The sequence below is a fragment of the Mastigoproctus giganteus genome, chromosome 12 (assembly GCF_048544385.1).
Source record: "Mastigoproctus giganteus isolate SK-2022 chromosome 12, ASM4854438v1, whole genome shotgun sequence".
Taxonomy (NCBI): Eukaryota; Metazoa; Arthropoda; class Arachnida; order Uropygi; family Thelyphonidae; genus Mastigoproctus; species Mastigoproctus giganteus.
In genome coordinates this window covers 171,277,146-171,294,863 of record NC_143586.1, presented here as the reverse complement: position 1 = coordinate 171,294,863, position 17,718 = coordinate 171,277,146, and the positions used below count along the sequence as shown (strand labels likewise).

The window sequence follows — 17,718 nt, the reverse complement described above, 5'->3', positions numbered from 1 at the left end:
TGTTTTATTATAAGCATTGATATAAAGTAACTGGCAATAGTACATAGTATTGTGCTTATGGTAATACAAATAAAAGTAATATTTCTGATGGTAAAAATTTGAGCACAAAACTTTGCCTAGGAAATAAACTGAAGTTTAAAAATTAATTTTCCCAATTTAAACAAATGAGTTTTTTTCCAACAGTTCCTGTACACTTTCTGTCTACATACTTTTTAAACATAGTGCACATTTCTCTGTGGCTTTGTTTGCCTTGCATTGCCTAATTTGGCTTTGATGCCTTTTGGGAGGTTACATATGGCCGCTATTGTTACTCGTTTGAGATGCTGTTTTCTGCGAATCTACAGAATCTTTTCTGAGTTCTTCAGCTAGATTCAATATAAAATCCCTTCTCTCCATAACTTTCCCTGTCACCTCTTTATAAATAATCCAAGGCATTGATTACTGCACGATCTAATATATTATAAAAGATGTGAACCAACCATCTATCCTCATGAACCTGCTTTTGTTGAATCTTTTTAGCCATTTCGTCTAAAGCATCAACTCCTCATACTTTGTTTTGTTGTAATAATACAGGCAGTTCTCGCTTTACGAGTTTTTTTCCTCAAGTATCAACAAAATAGAAAATATGAACATTAATTGCAAAAAATAAACTCATAAATACTGCATTACAAACCACATGTGTAGCTATACAATATTTAATCAGTTCTAGAGACACCATTACATCGTTAAAATATTGTAATGTGAACCCAATAACACATTGTTTTTTGGTAATTCATTTCAAAATCTTGGATGTTGAAATTTTTGCTGTATAACTAAGCTATTTATCTCTCTAAATTGTCATTTTTAAGGTCATGAGCGTGACCTTAATGCCATATAAAAGGTTGTGAGCATGGTTTGTAAATTGTATTAGTTACCAATTCAAATCATTAAAATGCACTACACTTTCATCATTATCATATGTTCCATTATAAGAATCAATTTTAAATGCCTTTGTGATATTTTTCTAAAGCACATTTCTGGAGGTCACAACCATAAAACAATAAAAACAATTTGCACTTTACGGTTTATTGGGCTTTTCTGTTACTGCAAGCAATTATAAACGGGTAGTAAACTCTATGTTATTGCATTTGTGAAAATACCAATAGCTGGAATTGTGTGGGTTTTTACATTATTATGGTGGTTTGCCTTTACTGAAATATTCAATCGTATAAAAAACAAAATTTCAGAATCTTCTCTTCATTCCTTTTTTTAAGCTTCGTAAACTTGTTACTCCATGCGAATCGTGTTAGTTGCAATTTGTGTGTGCCGTTAAAAAATGCTTATGCATGCAATCATGAAATTTATAATTAAAAGAGAAGATTATCTTGGAAACAAACGCCTCTTGAAGCATTTCTGAAGAAGACAACTCCTTGTGCAACAAACCAACGAGTACCGAGCCAATAATAAGTGATCAACGAGTGTGCATTTAGTCAATGATGATAAAGAATAAACATTCTTTAACATTTGTAAGTCGTAAATAATTTCTCTGTTATTATAAGTTGCTTGATTTTACAGGCTACGTTTTCATTTCTTTGGTTAATTCAACCATTGTTTAAACATAAACTAATTAGCTAAATAATTTCATTGTTGAGAACATAACCCTTATTTTTAACCTTATGTCTATGAGAAATTTATTCCCGCTTTGGCACCTTCGTAGCCAGGGGGGCAGGAGCAGCAGTGCGTAGCACACGCTTCTTGATTAGACCGGGGTTCGAGCCTGTGAGCCACCAAATACGGAGGACGAGGAAAGGTCAGGGAATGACCACTGCATATCCCCGGAGCAATATGGCCTTAGTTGCTAATGTTCCTAAAAAAAAAAAAAAAATCCCGCTTTACGAGTTCTCTTTCCGAGCACGCGCTAGGAACGAATTAACATGTAAAGTCGAGAACTACCTGTACTGTGTTAGGCTTCTTCGTTGTACAATTACTTATTGCAACCTTTGTACAAAGTCTAAAGGTTATGACATTTTTATTTGCTTTGGCCTGATAATTCGTCAGATACAATCACATCAAGTTTGAAAACTGAAGTGGAATATAAATCTTCCTTCTTGTTTATGAACGTTGGAACTTCTTTACAAGCACCATATCCCATTATAGTAGCATTTTTTTTTTTTTTTTGACTAATTCCTTTGCCAAATCAAAACTAGTAAAGTTAGTGGTTACATTTCAACCTTGATTTAAAAATGGTTCCATTAGTTTTAGGACAACATATTCAAAGTGGTTGACTAGCTGGCTATGGCTAACTGTGCATAATATCTTTCCACAAATAAGAAAAGCCATTCAGTTGATAGATACTTTTAAGTTGTCGGCTGCCAACCAAAACTTGATTACCAAATTTGTTTCAGTTTTGGCCATATACTGGTTGAATCAGCATCTAGCTTTAGTTGGAAATAGCTATTGTAGTGTTTGCTCCAGGTATATATCAAGCACCATATACTCCGTGAGTTAAAAGTAGAGAAATAAAAGAATGAAGTTCTTGAAGGGATGTAGAGACCAATTATTATCCTTCAATTGTCTTTGCATTTTAATTTCAGAGCAATTCTGTATGTGTTTTATCATTGAAATATCTATAAATAAACAAAACCCACACACATTTCATCTTGCATAAGGAGTTGGTCTAGGGTTATTATAAATTATGTTCCTTTGTAGTGCACATCCAGCTGAAGGACCACCAGGTTTTATTTATTTCATTAGGACTCCATCAGTTTCTTCTTCTCTAATTTCATGTATACTCTCCTCTCCAGACTCATTTTCAGATAGCTTTTCTAATTCCTCCAGACATTTTTGAATCTGCTCTTGGGTAAGACCACGAGATCACCACACTTTAGTAATGCAATCGAAGTAGCACCATAAAAATTGTTGAAAATACCTTTCCACATATAAAGTTCCACTCAGACTAAATTAAATTGGCACGGTGCAGCAATATATAGTATTGACTCCTACACATGCACTTGGGTACGTACTTGTGCAAACCAAAGGAAGATTCACATTACAGATGTTTGTCACAAGGTAAATAAATGCAGAAACTTGATGAACTGTATATAAATTACCTAATTTTATAGAAATTTTACACTCAAATTGAGTGCTTTGGCAGTTTTAGATAAAGAGCCAAGATTTAAAAGAATAATGTGTACAAAATTATTTCCAATTATAAAAAAAAAGGAAAACACTGATTCAAGTAAATGATACAAAGGTCTTTGAGATAACAGAAGAGGAGAAAAAGCAGTATGTACTGGAACTTAGGAACAAGTTTGAGCTTCTGGAGCCCTTTCAGGACCAAGATATTGATGAGGAATACAACTTTCTGAAAGTGATAAAGCCCAAGAAACCTATAGGTAAAAAAAAAAAAATCCAAAGAAAAAATTAGTCAAGAAACACTTGTCATGATGAACCGAAGACGACAAACAAAGAGCAAGATAAACACAGACAAGGACAAAATCGAGTTATGCAAAGCCATTACAAAGATACTCAGAGAGGACATAAGAATATTAACACAAGAAAAGTATAAGTATTTAGGGAAAATGAACGACTTAAATCAGCAGTCATGAGGAGTAATACAGAAAGACAAATGATACTGAATCTGAAGAATAGTGATTGTGTACCATGTGTGGATGAAGATTTTATGGCTCCAGCAAACCAATAACTTTTTGTGAAATTTTTGCTGTTTTATTGACTTAATTGGCATATTAATTTATTTTCTAGAAGTGGCTTTATAGTGTAAGTCACGCTGCTTACTTTATTTTGAATTTAGATATAGAGATTTTGTAGGTTACTGCTTAGTATCTGTACAACCTTGTATCATCCGAAACTTGCCGCCATTGTTGTAATTTATTAGAACGATACAGAATAGAGTAACGTATATCTCTCACTTGATAGCGTAAGGTACGACATAAAACTAGATAGCGTAATACATAGCAACGTAGTAGGAATCTGTTAGCTTAGTATAGTATTGTCAATTAAATTTCTAAATCTTATTAATTTTCATTGTTCATTAAATTGTATTTAAACGGAAATCATGCCCTAGACTAGAGCAGCAAAGCAACGTGCACAAAGTAGCAAGTGTGCTGTGGTTCGGGGGAGAACCAAATGGGGTCGATTTTCAAAGGCATCACAGCCTAAAAAAGTGTGCAACTTGTAAAATGTTTGCAAACCTTTCTGAAACAGGATATGATCTAGCCAAGGAGGATGTCTATGTATGCTAGGTGCAGAGTGTTAAAAAAAATAACGTGCCAACTCAGCATTATGATGGGTGTGTCACTAAGACTTTGAGAGTAGGATAGATACCCTCGAAGTAATTAAAACGGAGAGCCCCATTTTAATTACTTATGCATGTTTTAATCTCAGTTACCTAACTCAACGCTGGAGTTCACTCATGTGCATCAGGCAACACAGCAGCAATATTCAGGGCAGAATGTGCTGGTCCCACAGGAGCTAGTTATTGAGGGTAACTAAATTGCCAGGAAATTGGAAAATATATTGTGCAAAAAGGATAGGCGAAATAGGACAATGGTATGTGCGAGGATCAAAAGTTGATGACATTGCAGAGCTGATATCATCTTCTAAGGGCACAAAATGTGATGGAGTATGAGATCTTCGGACTTACTTAACAAGTACAGGTTGAAAAAAATTTGCGAGTTAGGGTTAAATTTTAAAGTGTCTGCAATTCTGCCTGAATATGATAGGAGGGAGTATATGATGAGAGCCTTGTCAATCAATTCGGCCCTGGAGAGATTGTGCAAAGCTCACGGGGTAGAATTTAAGTGTGGTCTGTGCTTGTTAACAGGAAAGATTGCTTCTACAGGGATGGGATACACTTAAATAGAAAGGGTGCAAGAATATTTTCTGATGCTATCGAGGCAATGGTAGGTGGATTCACAGACTAATAGATGAACAGTAGCCACAGGCAGAGGTGGAGGCGATTCTTGCACTGCTTCTATTGGAATGAGCAGAGCCTAGAAAGCAAGTTGTTGGGGATTTCAGGAACTGCTGGGAATCATTATGAAACAAGAAAATACATGGGCTGTGTTAGAGTGACTAAGAGTAAGAACAAGTGCATGTATACTTGCATGTACACCAATACTAGGAGTATAGTAAATAAATTTGATGAATTTGAAGTGCTGGTCAAGACATCAAAGATGGATATTGTTGAGATATAAGAGACGTGGTGTCACGCAGATATAAGGAATGAAGAATGGGAATTTGGAGAGTACAATGTGTACAGAAAAGTATACAGGATAGGAAGGGTTATGCTGATAGTTAAACACAAAATCTAAGGAAGTGCATCCAGTTGACATAGATGGACAGTGCAATGTTGAGTCAGTTTGGTGTGACATAAGCACTGGGAAATCAAAAATTAGGGAAGGAGTGTTATAGGACAAATGACTCTAATGAATACAATGAAAAATTGTATAGAGAAAGAGTGAGCCAGTAAATCAGAATGTCTTATAATGGGGGATTTATTGATCTGGAACTTGTGGATTGGTTACTCGCACACTAGCAAGATGTTTGTAGATTTATTGGGCGATTGTTTTCTGCAGCAGCATGATAGAGATGCAACCAGATCAAGAGTAACACTCTTGATCTGGTTATTCAGCAGTGATTATTTGTGCATTAAGAATTTGCAGATAAAGGAACCACTGGGCGGCAGTGATCACAACATACTGATGTGGGATTCACTTAAAGATAATACTAGCATCAGGGGTAAAGGGAAGGGAACAGTTTTTGCTTTCGTAAAGGTAACTATAGTGGTCTAAGACGGTATTTAAATTTTATGAAGTGGTACCAACTGATAATGTTACCAACAGCAAATTCTAAATAGGAAGCATTCAAGAAATTAATCATGGACATTTCTAGGCTTTTCATACCAACTAAGAAATATTGTTCAAGGTTTAGACCTAAATGGATATCAGATGAACTGATGAGACTCGTGGCAGATAAGAAAAATCCATGGGATGCATATAAATTATCAAGCGACACAGAAGCCTACGGTATCTGTGTTGAATCCAGAGGAGTGACCGAGGTTGAGTTTCATCCCCCTTTCCCCGGTGAAAAATAGTAATATTTATTTTAATATTCGCTCAAAGACTTCAGACATTGAAATTTTCGCTACATTTTTTGTTTAATTTTAACTGAAATTTTCTTCTTACTGCAATATTTAGGGGCCTTTTAACAGTTTACACAATGTTGTTATTATAAAACACAAATTCAATAATTTATGTCAAACACAACACAAATTCACATCAGCTAAGTGTGGTACTTGTTAGGTGGTACACAGCAAAAATAGTATTAGTATTAGCAATGGCCACATGGTGCAAGGAAGTCTATGGCTTATGCTGCACCAGCCAAAAAAATAGTAAAATAAAATAACAAAAAATAATAACAAGAGAAAAGGAAATAAATTACTAAAATTCAAAAGACAATTTTCAAAATAAAGAAATGGGCAATATTTCTGGCTGCTCAAATTGTAAGTAAAAGCTTTCAAGTGTTGGCATTTTGGTTTTATAGTTTTCAGGTTCCCTTTATTTGTTTTTTTTCACAGCAGGAGTACTTGTGGCTAATTCTTCCTTTGTATACCACAAACAAGATGGATTTGGTTGCAGCATAATTAAAAATGCATCTTAGAATAGTTTTTATTATATATGTATCTGTACATATTGCAAGATTACATTAAGATAAGCTTATAAGGCCTGAATCAGGAAAAATTAATAAATTAAGTGATTGATACATATGCAAAAAAAAAAAAAAAAAGCAAAGAAGAATAAGATTATTATAATACTGTACTTGCATATTTGATTATAATTTGTATGATTTTTTGCAAATTTAATCTGCAATTTTCATATTATTAAACTGTAATTATTGTCAGTAATGTGGTTTTTGTGAACTGACTATTATTATTTATATGTTAAATAATAAATCTTTCCTTTTGTTTCTTATTTTGTTTTCTCATATTCTCTTATAACATTCATACATATACAGCTTTGTTTGTAACATATACACATGTTATAAATATTAAATGATAATAATAAAAAAATATATACACATACTACATACACACATAATAAATCTTTCCTTTTGTTTCTTATTTTGTTTTCTCATATTCTCTTATAACATTCATACATATACAGCTTTGTTTGTAACATATACACATGTTATAAATATTAAATGATAATAATAAAAAAATATACACATACTACATACACCCCCCCCCCAAGTTAAATTCTTTCCCACCCTGGTGCAAACACTGGATTCAACACTGTACGGTAAATATAAGCTAGTCTGTAATCAAGTTACAATGGAGGTTAGGCAAGCGAAGGCAGATTATGAGAAATCTTTGGCAAAGGATACAAAGAAAAACAACAAAGACTTTAGTTATATAAACTCTAGAAGGAAATGTATGAATCCGATTGGTCCACTTGGTATAAATATTTTGTAATTACTGAGAGCAAAGTGGAGGAGAAATTGTTAAAGTTAAACATACAGGCACCTGGGGTGTATGGGATCTATCCAGTTATATTAAAGGAGGCAGCAAAGGAAGTAAGAAAAACTTTAGCCATAATTGTGAGAGCATCGTTAGACTCAGGGGAAGTCCCCACGGACTGGAGATGTGCAAGTTTATCCCCAATTCACAAAGGGAGGATCAAAAGGTAACACGAGTAATTACAGACCAGTTAGTTTAACTTCAATTCCAGGGAAAATAATGGAGTCACTGGTTAAAGAAAAATTGCAAAATCGCCTAGACAAGACTGCACTAACAATTCAGACACAGCATGGGTTAGTTAAGGGAAAGTCTTGTCTGACCAGTCTGATTGGATATTATGACTTGGTCACTTAGATTTCAGGAAAGCCTTTGATAATGTTGCACATGAAAGAAGACTGTACAAATTGGAGCTTGATTTGATTTGATTTTTGTGGCGCCAAAACAGCAAGGTTATAGTGCGCCACACAATTGGAGCAGTATGGCATTAAGGACAAGTTGCTACAATGGATAAAATAATGGTTGAATGGGAGAATACAGAGAGTGGTAATCAATGGACACTGCTCTTTGTGAACTAATGTTATTAGTGAAGTCCCCCAAGATTCGTTGTTGGGCCCATTGTTGTTTTGTATATTTATTAATGATATCGATGAAGGTATATCAGGTTTAATGTCAAAGTTTGCAGATGATACAAAGGTAAGCAGAGTTGTTAATGACAGTATGCTAATGCAACAGGATCTAGAAAAGCTGGGCAGATGGGGGGGGGGGGAGCTGAGAAGTGGCAACTGAAGTTTAACAAACCACAGAGAAATGAATCAACTGTGTGGTACCACACTCAGGGTAGTGGAGAATGAATAAGACCTAGGGATAATTGTGCAGTCAGATGTGAAGTTTTCTGAGCAGTGCAGAGAGGCTGCCAGAGTAGGTCATGGGGTATTGTCAATGATATACAAGAATTTTACTAGCAGGGATAAGGAGGTGATTATCCCCTTGTATAAGATAATGGTTAGGCCACACCTTGAGCACTGCATACAGGTCTGGAGGGCTCATTTTTGGAAGGATGAATTCTAGAACAAGCACAGAGAAAGGCAACAAGATTGGTTAACAGAATAAAGGTTTCCTCTTACCAAGAAAGTCCTAAATTCTGCAAATTGCAGCATGTGGAGACTAGGCACCTGTGAGGTGATCTGATTGAGATGTATAAGGCTGATGGTATTATTCCTCTTGCTCAGATTAGAAACCTGAGGGGGCACAAAGTCAAATTGAAGCAAGATAGTTATTGAATAGATGGAAATTTGCCTTCAGCCAGCAGGTAGTTGATTGCTGGACCAAACTTCCATTTATCGTTGTGGTAGCCGATAGCGTCAATAAATTCAAGGAAGAAGTGGACAAACCTTTGAAGCAAATGAGTGGGTGAAAGGGAAGTTTTTTTCCTTTTCTTTTTTGGCTGATGCTGTATAAGCTTGCTTTTTTTTGCATCATATGCCTCTGCTAATGCTAATAGCAGAGAAAGCATAATTCAAATAGCAGAAAACTATTTGAGTATTATATAAATTTAAGGAACAAGGAATGATGCCAGTAGTGGGAAATATGGATCACAAATTAGCAACACAGCTGATATCCTTCCTGATGAGGTAGAACATGCATTGAAGAAATGAAGAATCAAAAAGCCCTAGGTGAAGGTGAAGTTACTGTAGAGTTGTTAAAATTAGGAAGACTCATGATGCAGAAACTGGCAAGACTCTTTACAAAATATGTTAGGAATGGTGCAATGGTAAGGAGGGGAATAATGCAATCATAATTTTGCTACATAGGAAAGGAGATAAATCTGAAGTTGGAAATTACAAACCAATTACTTTGTTGTCCCACATCTAGAAGTTGTTCACAAGGGTCATTAATAGATTAGAAAGAATACGTGGTCAGGTGCACGGGTGCATAAGTACATGTGCCTTGAGTGACCGGGGTTCTCTCAGCACCGTATTGCTGAATACGGTGCTGTTTCTAGTATTCTGTCTATCATGTGAACTCCTCTTACCGTTTGGTCGTCCCGGAGTATAAACAGAAAATTTATTTATTTATTGAGAATCAACTGAAAGAGCAAGCTAGTTTTAGGACACGATTCTCAACTATGGATCACCTTCACGTAATATCTCAGCTAATGGAGAAAGTAAATGAATATAAAACACCATTATCCCTGGCATTTGTGGATTATTAAAAGGCATTTGACTCCATACAGCATAAGGCAATGTTTCGGGCACTGGAAAGATGAGGCATAGACATCCCATACAATGATTTTGAAGAAAATGAGAATGCTACCTCCTTTATTAGACCTGAAAAAGACAGCAGCAAATTTAAAATCGAGAAAGGAGTTTGACAAGGCAACACTATCTCTGAAGTTGTTTACTGCTGCCCTTGAAGCTTTCAGAAGATTGGACTGGTCGAAAAAGAGGTCAATGTGAAAAGGTACCCAAACCATTTACGATTTGCAGGTGACATTGTGATCATGAGATACGATCCCCAAGAATTAGGGGAAAATCTTAATCAATTATGACAGTTAGTAAGGATTTTTGAGCAAAGACAAAATCCTTACTAAACAAAAGTAAAAGTAATGATGAAAAAGTATGCCACTGGAAGGGATATTAGCATCAGTTGAGGCATACAATGCAAGAAAGCAAGCTTATGCAGCATCAGAAAAAAAAAAAAAAAAAAAAAAATCCTGCCACTTTACCCATCTATTCACTCCAAATGCTTCACCAGCTAGTTTGGTGTGACATAAGCACTGGGAAAGCAAAATTGAGAGCAGGAGTGTGTTATAGGCTTAATGACTCTAATCAGTACAACGAACAGTTGTACAGAGAAATAGAATGGGGCAGTAAATCAGATTGTATTATAATGGGGGGGGGTTAACTTCCAAGATATTGACTGGAACTTGTGGATTGGTCACTCGCACACACTAGCAAGACTTGTGAATTTATTAGATTGTTTTCTACAGCAACATGTTCGAGAGGCAACCAGAGGGAGTAATACTCTTGATCTGATTATCAGCAGTGATTATTCATGCATTAAGAATTTGCAGCTAAAGGAACCACTAGGTGACAGTGATCACAGTGTATTGATTGATGTGGGATTTACTTAAAGATGTAACTACCATCAAGGGTAAAGGAGAGTTTTTGCTTTTGAAACAGTGACTACAGTGGTCTCAGACAGTTTAAATTCTATACAGCAAGATCAACTGATGATGTTATCAACAGTGAATTCTAAATGGGAATTGAGTCTTCAGAGTCTTAATCTTGGAGGCTAATAGTTGTTTCATACCAACTAAGAAATACCATTCAAGGTTCAGGCCTAAATGGATGTCAGATGAACTAATGGGACTTGTGGAAGAGAAGAAAAATGCATGGGATGCGTATAAATTATCAGGCAACACAAAAGCCTATGGTAAATATAAGCTTGTGTAATCAAGTCAAAAAGGAGGTTAGGCAAGCGAAGACAGGTTACGAGAAATATTTGGCAAAGGATACTAAGAAAAACAGCAAGGCCTTCTTTCCTTATATAAACTCTAGAAGGAAGGGGATGAATCAGATTGGTTCGACTGTTGATGATCCTGCTCAGATAGCTGACAATCTGAATGAGAATTTTGCATCTACAATTACACATGCCAGAAATTCATCCAACTGTAACAGGGTGCTTAATGATTTTGTAATAACTGAGAGCAAAGTGGAAGAGAAATTGTTGAAGTTAAACCTAAGGAAGGTTTAACTTCAACACCTGGGGTGGATGAGATTATCGAGTTATATTAAAGGAGGCAGTAAAGTAACCAAACCCTTATCCATAATTATGAGAGCATCCTTGGACTCGGGGGAGATCCCCATGGACTGGAGATGTGCAAATGTATCCCCAATTCACAAAGGGGATCGAAGGGTGACACGAGTAATCACAGACCAGTTAGTTTAACTTCTGTTCCGGGGAAAACAATGGAGTCACTGGTTAAAGATCCATCAGGATCATCTAGACAAGACTGCAGAAATACTTCAGACATAGCATGCGTTTGTTAAGGTAAAGTCTTGTCTGACAAATTTGATTGGATACTATGATGTGGTTACAAAGGAACTGGATGCAAAAAATAATTCTGATATCGTATACTTGGATTTCAGGAAAGCTTTTGACACTGTTGTGCATGGAAGACTACTGTACACATCGGAGCAGTATGGTATTAAAGGTAAGTTGTTACAATATATAAAAGGATGGTTGAGTGGGAGAAAACAGAGTGGTAATCAATGGATGCTCCTCTTAGTGGACTAAGATTAGTGGAGTCCCCCAGGGTTCGGTGCTGGGCCCACTGAATCTTTGTTGTTGTTGTTTGGTTTTTATGAGCATTAGCAACTAAGGCCATATTGCTCCGGGATATACGGTGGTCATTCCCTGACCTTTCCGCATCCTCCGTATTTGGTGGTGACGGGCTCGAACCCCGGTCTAATCAAGAAGCGTGTGCTACGCACTGCTGCTCCTTCCCACCTGGCTTCGGAGGCGGCACTGAATCTTTATCAATGATACTGATGAAGGTATATCAGGCTTAGCATCGAAATTTGCAGACAAACAAAGGTTGGCAGGGTTGTTAATGACAGTAATGGCAGTGTGCTACTGCAACAGATGTAGAAAAGTTGGGCTGATGGGCTGAGAAGTGGCAACTGAAGTTTAACATTTGCAAATGCAAATGTACTGCCTATGGGTAGAAGTAACCCCAGAGAAATGTATCAACTGTGTGGTACTACACTTAGGTTGGTAGAAAATGAAAAAGACCTGGGAGTAATTGTGCACTCAGATATGAAGTTTTCTAAGCAATGCAGACAGGCTGCCAGAGCAGGTCATGGGGTATTGTCAATGATATACAGGAATTTTGCTAGTAGGGAAAAGGGCAGTGATTATTCCTTTGTATAAAGCAATGGTCAGGCCACTCCTTGAGTACAGTCAATTCTGCTATAACGTGGTACATGTGTTCCTAAAAATTTCTGCATTATAGTATTTCGCACATTAAAAACAACAGGGCTAATGGGAAAATTAGTGATAGAGTCAGAACACTCAAAAAAAAAAAAAAAAAAAAAAAAAAAAAATTCAGTATGGTAAGTAAAACACTAAAAAAAGTTAGAAATCCAATAAAAGTGCTAACACAGGTTTAAATATCCCAAATTTCTAATAAATCAGTATTACAGTAAATATAGCACTTTACCTTGACAAGATATGTTTTACTTGATTGATATTTCTTCACTGACTTTTTTTTTTTTTTTTTTTTTTTTTTTTTTGGATTGCAAAATTTATGTTCAACTTAATACAGCAGATCGCCACCTTATTGTTCCCATTTTCCAAAGTTGCCGGACATGGGCATCTGCAGCTTTCAAATACTTGCTCATGGCTGATAGTGCATCTTCCTTCCATGTTTTTCTAGGGTGTCCTCGCCTTCTCTTCCCTTGTGGTATCCACTCACATATAATTTTAAATCATCTCACTTCATTCATGCACAGCAGATGTCCAAACCATCCATCTCAACCTTCAACCTCTAATGTTCTATTCGTTCTATAATATCTTCATCTGCGTGCATACATTGTATTATTTCCTCATTCGTTATCCTCTCTAGCCTAGAAACCCTAGCACTCTGACGTAGGTAGTCCATCTCTAGGGCTCGAAGCTTCTTTTTGTCACCCTCTTTCAGTAAGATAGTTTACTACCCATTTATAATTAGATTGCACTAACAGAAAAGCCCAGTAAACCTGGAACTGAAAGTTGTTTTTGTTTTATGGAACTGACCTCCAGAAATGTGCTCCTCCGCTCACATTAATTCACCTCATGAAATTCCTGTTCAAACAGACAAATGTGAGCTCCTGAAAACATGAGTCGGCCTACAACATCATGTGTTATTTTGTGAATACAGCAAATGACAAGTGTCTCCGACCAATACAACTACAGTAAATGGAAATACTGTATAGCTCACACATTTGACATTTTTTTATTTATTTTTTAACTTCGTTAACTTGTATGTATTGCTGCACAGGTCACTATTCAGCTTGGTGCCAAGTTTTCGTTCACCTGGTGTTTGTTATTCACAGACGAAATCGCACATGAGCCAATGCAAAAATCACTTTATTCTCTCTCGTTGGAGCAACTTTGCATTGTGAAAATGCACATTATAGCAGAACTGACTGTACTGTGTACAGCTCTGGAGGCCTCATTTTATGAAGGATGTACAGTTTGCTTGAGCATGTACAGAGAAGAGCAACGAGACTGGTGAAGGGAACGATGGGGTTCTCTTTCCAAGCACCTGCGAAGTGATCTGATCCAGGTGTATAAGGCCTTGAATGGGTTAGCAATCTGAATTCTGATGGGATTCTTCCACTTGCTCAGATTACGAACCTGAGGGGCATAAATTCAAATTGAGGAAAGACAGTTGTAGAAGAGATGTGCAAAAATTTCTTTAGCCAGCAAGTAGTTGATTGCTGGAACAAACTTCCATCTGTCGTTGTGGAAGTTGAAAGCTTAACTAAATTCAAGAAAGAACTGGACAAACTTTTAGAGCAAATAAATATATGAAATGGGGATTTATTTTATTTTATTTTTTTGGGTTATGCTTGTATAAGCTTGCTTTCTTGTTTGGTTTTTGGTTTTTTTTTTTTTTAGGAGCATTAGCAACTAAGGCCATATTGCTCTGGGGATATGCAGTGGTCATTACCTGGCCTTTCCACATCCTCCGTATTTGGTGGTCACAGGCTGGAAAGCCCCAGTCTAATCAAGAAGCATGTGCTATGCACTGCTGCTCCTGCCCACAGAGGCACCCTGCTTTCTTGTATCACATGCCTCTATTAATGCTAATGATCAGCACAACTCGGAAGATTATGCTCTATGACAAAAGGTAGAAACAAATAATTTATCCCTATGAAATGCTATCTATTTCTGCATTCCTTTTCTATGCACTGCATGCTGTCCTTAGGCTTATTTATTTGCAAATATGATTAAATTGCATTTTTCACCGCTTGAAATTTGGGGAGGAGGAATCACATCTGCATACAATGAACAGGGTAAACTTGTTACCTTTCTCAGATTTTCCAATGGAAAAACCTGCATAATTCTACTGTATTTCTATGACGTGAACGTCAAAGAAAGACATTAAAAAAAGAAAAATACAGAAAACAGTTAATTAGCTTTACATAACAGAAGTACAATGAAATTATTGCTTGTTACAGAAAACAAGACTGCATTTTTATTTTGAAATATTGACTAGAATACCCAACAGAAAATTTGTTACTGTAATGTTACTCCATCATAGTAATGAAACTAAGCAGAAATTTGTATAATTTTTAAAAAGTGTCAATTTTTACTAAGTTTACAAAGTTTTTTATGAAACATCAAGTAAAAAGGATTCTGCAGCTGTGTGTGAGGAAAATTATATGCTCTTAATTTTCAAAAATGAGTGCACATAGGATGATAAGTGCATTTCCTAAAGCTATTAAAACTTCTAATAAAGGGTTATATTTGTTCATCTTGGGCAAAAAGAAATATATTACTTAAGTGTCAGAAATCATAACCTGAAGATAATTAGTCACTGGATTTAAATAATGTATAAAATATTATTATTATTAGTAGTAGCATATGATACAAGAAAGCAAGATTATAAAGCCTCAGGGGTAGAGGAAAAAACCTCCCACCACATTACTTGTCCAACCCCTCGAATAATTTGTCCAGTTCTTCCTTGAATTTGTTGGAACTGCCTACTTCTATATCACCAAATGGAAGTCCGTTCTAACAATCAACCACCTGATGTCTGAAGGCAAACCTCTGCACACCTACACTGCAACCATCCTTCTACAATTGGAATTTATGTCCCCTCATGTATGTAGTTTAAGCAAGAGAAAGAATGCCACCAGCACCAAGCTTGCTCAATCCATTCAAAGCCTTAAATACCCCAATCTGATCACCTTGTGGGTGTCTAGTCACCAGATGATGCAATTTGCAGAACTGAAGCCTTTCTTAGTAAGACCATCCCCTTCCGTTCACCAATATCATTGCTTTTTTTTGCACTCATTCAATCAGATCTATATCATTCTTAAAACAAGGCATCCAGACATGTTGTTGTTGTTGTTATTTGGTTTTTAGGAGCATTAGCAACTAAGGCCATATTGCTCCGGGAATATGCGGTGGTCATTCGCTGACCTTTCCGCATCCTCCGTATTTGGTGGTGACTTGCTCGAACACCGGTCTAATCAAGAAGCGTGTGCTACGCACTGCTGCTCCTTCCCACCTGGCTACGGAGGCGCCTGCATCCAGACATGTGTACAGCACTTTCAGATGTAGCCTAACCATTGCCTTATACAACAGGATAATCACTTCCTTATCCCTGCTAGGAAAGTTTCTGTATATCATAGATAAAACCACATGAGCTGTCCTAGCAGTGCATCTGCACTGTACTGAGAATGTCATATCTGACTAGCTACACAATTTACCCCCACATTCTGTTTCATTTTCCACTACTCTTGGTATTGTGGGATCCCAGCATACGAGTCCATGTGCTCGGAACCCACAGAATACCATACTACTGACAACTTTGTATCATCTGCATACTTAGACAATAAGCTATATATATCTTTATCAATATTGTTAATAAATATTATAAACATTAAGGGGGCAACCATTGAACCCCGAATGATTCCACTAATAAGTCCAAGAAGGAAAGTGCCCATTTATAACTATCCTGTCTTCTCCCACTCAACCACGTTTCCCCCCCTATCTATAGCAGTAACTTGCCCCTAGTGTTACACTGCTGCAATTTGTACAGCAGTCTTTTGCATGGGGCACAAACGTAAATATATGATACCAAAATGATTTTTTCATCCAGTTCCTCTGTTACTCCATCACAGTAGCTAATCAGATTGGTCAGACAGGATTCCTCCACCACTCTAACAAATCCATGCTGTAATTTCCGTAGAATTCCATTCCAGTTAATGATTTTATAATACTTCTTTAACCACATTCCATTATCTTCCTAGAACAGAAGTCAAGCTTATAAGTCTATAATTGCTCACATTGTCTTTTGATCCCCCTTTGTGAATAGAAGACATTGCACACTTCCAACGTACTGGATGTTCCCTCAAATTAAAGAAAGGCTCACAATTATGGAAAGGGTTTTTGCTTATCACTGTTTCTGCTTCTTTTAAAAGAAGATCTATCCAGTTACATTAATATAACTAGATAGATTGCATCAGCCCCATGCCTTATATTCTTTTAGCTTCAGCAAATTCTCTTCTACGTTCTTCTCAGTTATAATGAAATTATTTTTCTCTCAGTTATAACTTGGTGTACTTCTGGTGTTCCCACCACTAAAAACTTCATGTGCGAATGTAGATGAAAAATATATATTTAGTTTGTCAGCAACCCGAAAACCTGTCATCCTTTTCCTTCTAATGCTAGCATAAGCAAAGAATTTTGTAATTTTTAGGCAAGAACTTCTCATTTGTCTTAGCTTGCCTAACCCCCTTAGTGACCTGACTCCAGGCTAGTTTGTGCTTACTGTAAGATTCCATGTTCCATGCTAATTTTATAATCATCCCACACATTTTTCTTTTTTGCCACTTATCTTATTAGTTGATTTGACATCTGTTACTGTCCAAACTTTGAATTGTATCTCTTAGTTGGTATAAAAAGCTCAATAGCTTCCATGATTACTTCCCAGAATACATACCATTTAGAATTTGCATTGGTAAGTCAGCAGTTGGTTCCAGCAAAAGGAATTTAAACTATATAAGACCACTGCACTCTTAACTCTCCTTTACAAAAGCAAAATCTCTCCATCTAGTGGTTCTTTTATCTAGATATTCTTAATGCATGAGAAACTACTGCTGATAATCAGATCAAGAGTGCTGCTTTCTCTCCTTGATTCTCTAACATGCTGATGGAGCAAATAGACATACAATAAATCCAAAAATGTCTTGCTAATGTGTGAATGATCTAACCACAAGTTCCAGTCAGTAGCCGGAAAGTTAAAGTACTCCATTTTAAGGCATTCTGAACTACTGGCCACTATTTGCTTGAGTAGTAATAATAGTTCATTATATTTATCACAATCATTAGTTCTATAGAAAACAACTATTCTCATTTTACTTTTCCCAGTGCTCATGTCACACCAAACTGGCTCAACATCATGATTGCCCATTCATAACATT

At 36.4% G+C, this 17,718-nt stretch overlaps 1 protein-coding gene across 1 annotated transcript in view; it reads right to left on the bottom strand.

The window, feature by feature from the left end:
• Positions 1-17,718, bottom strand: part of Rab3 (RAS oncogene family member Rab3) — a 105,685-nt gene that overhangs the window by 41,269 nt on the left and 46,698 nt on the right. The gene's annotated exons all lie outside the window — the stretch shown is intronic.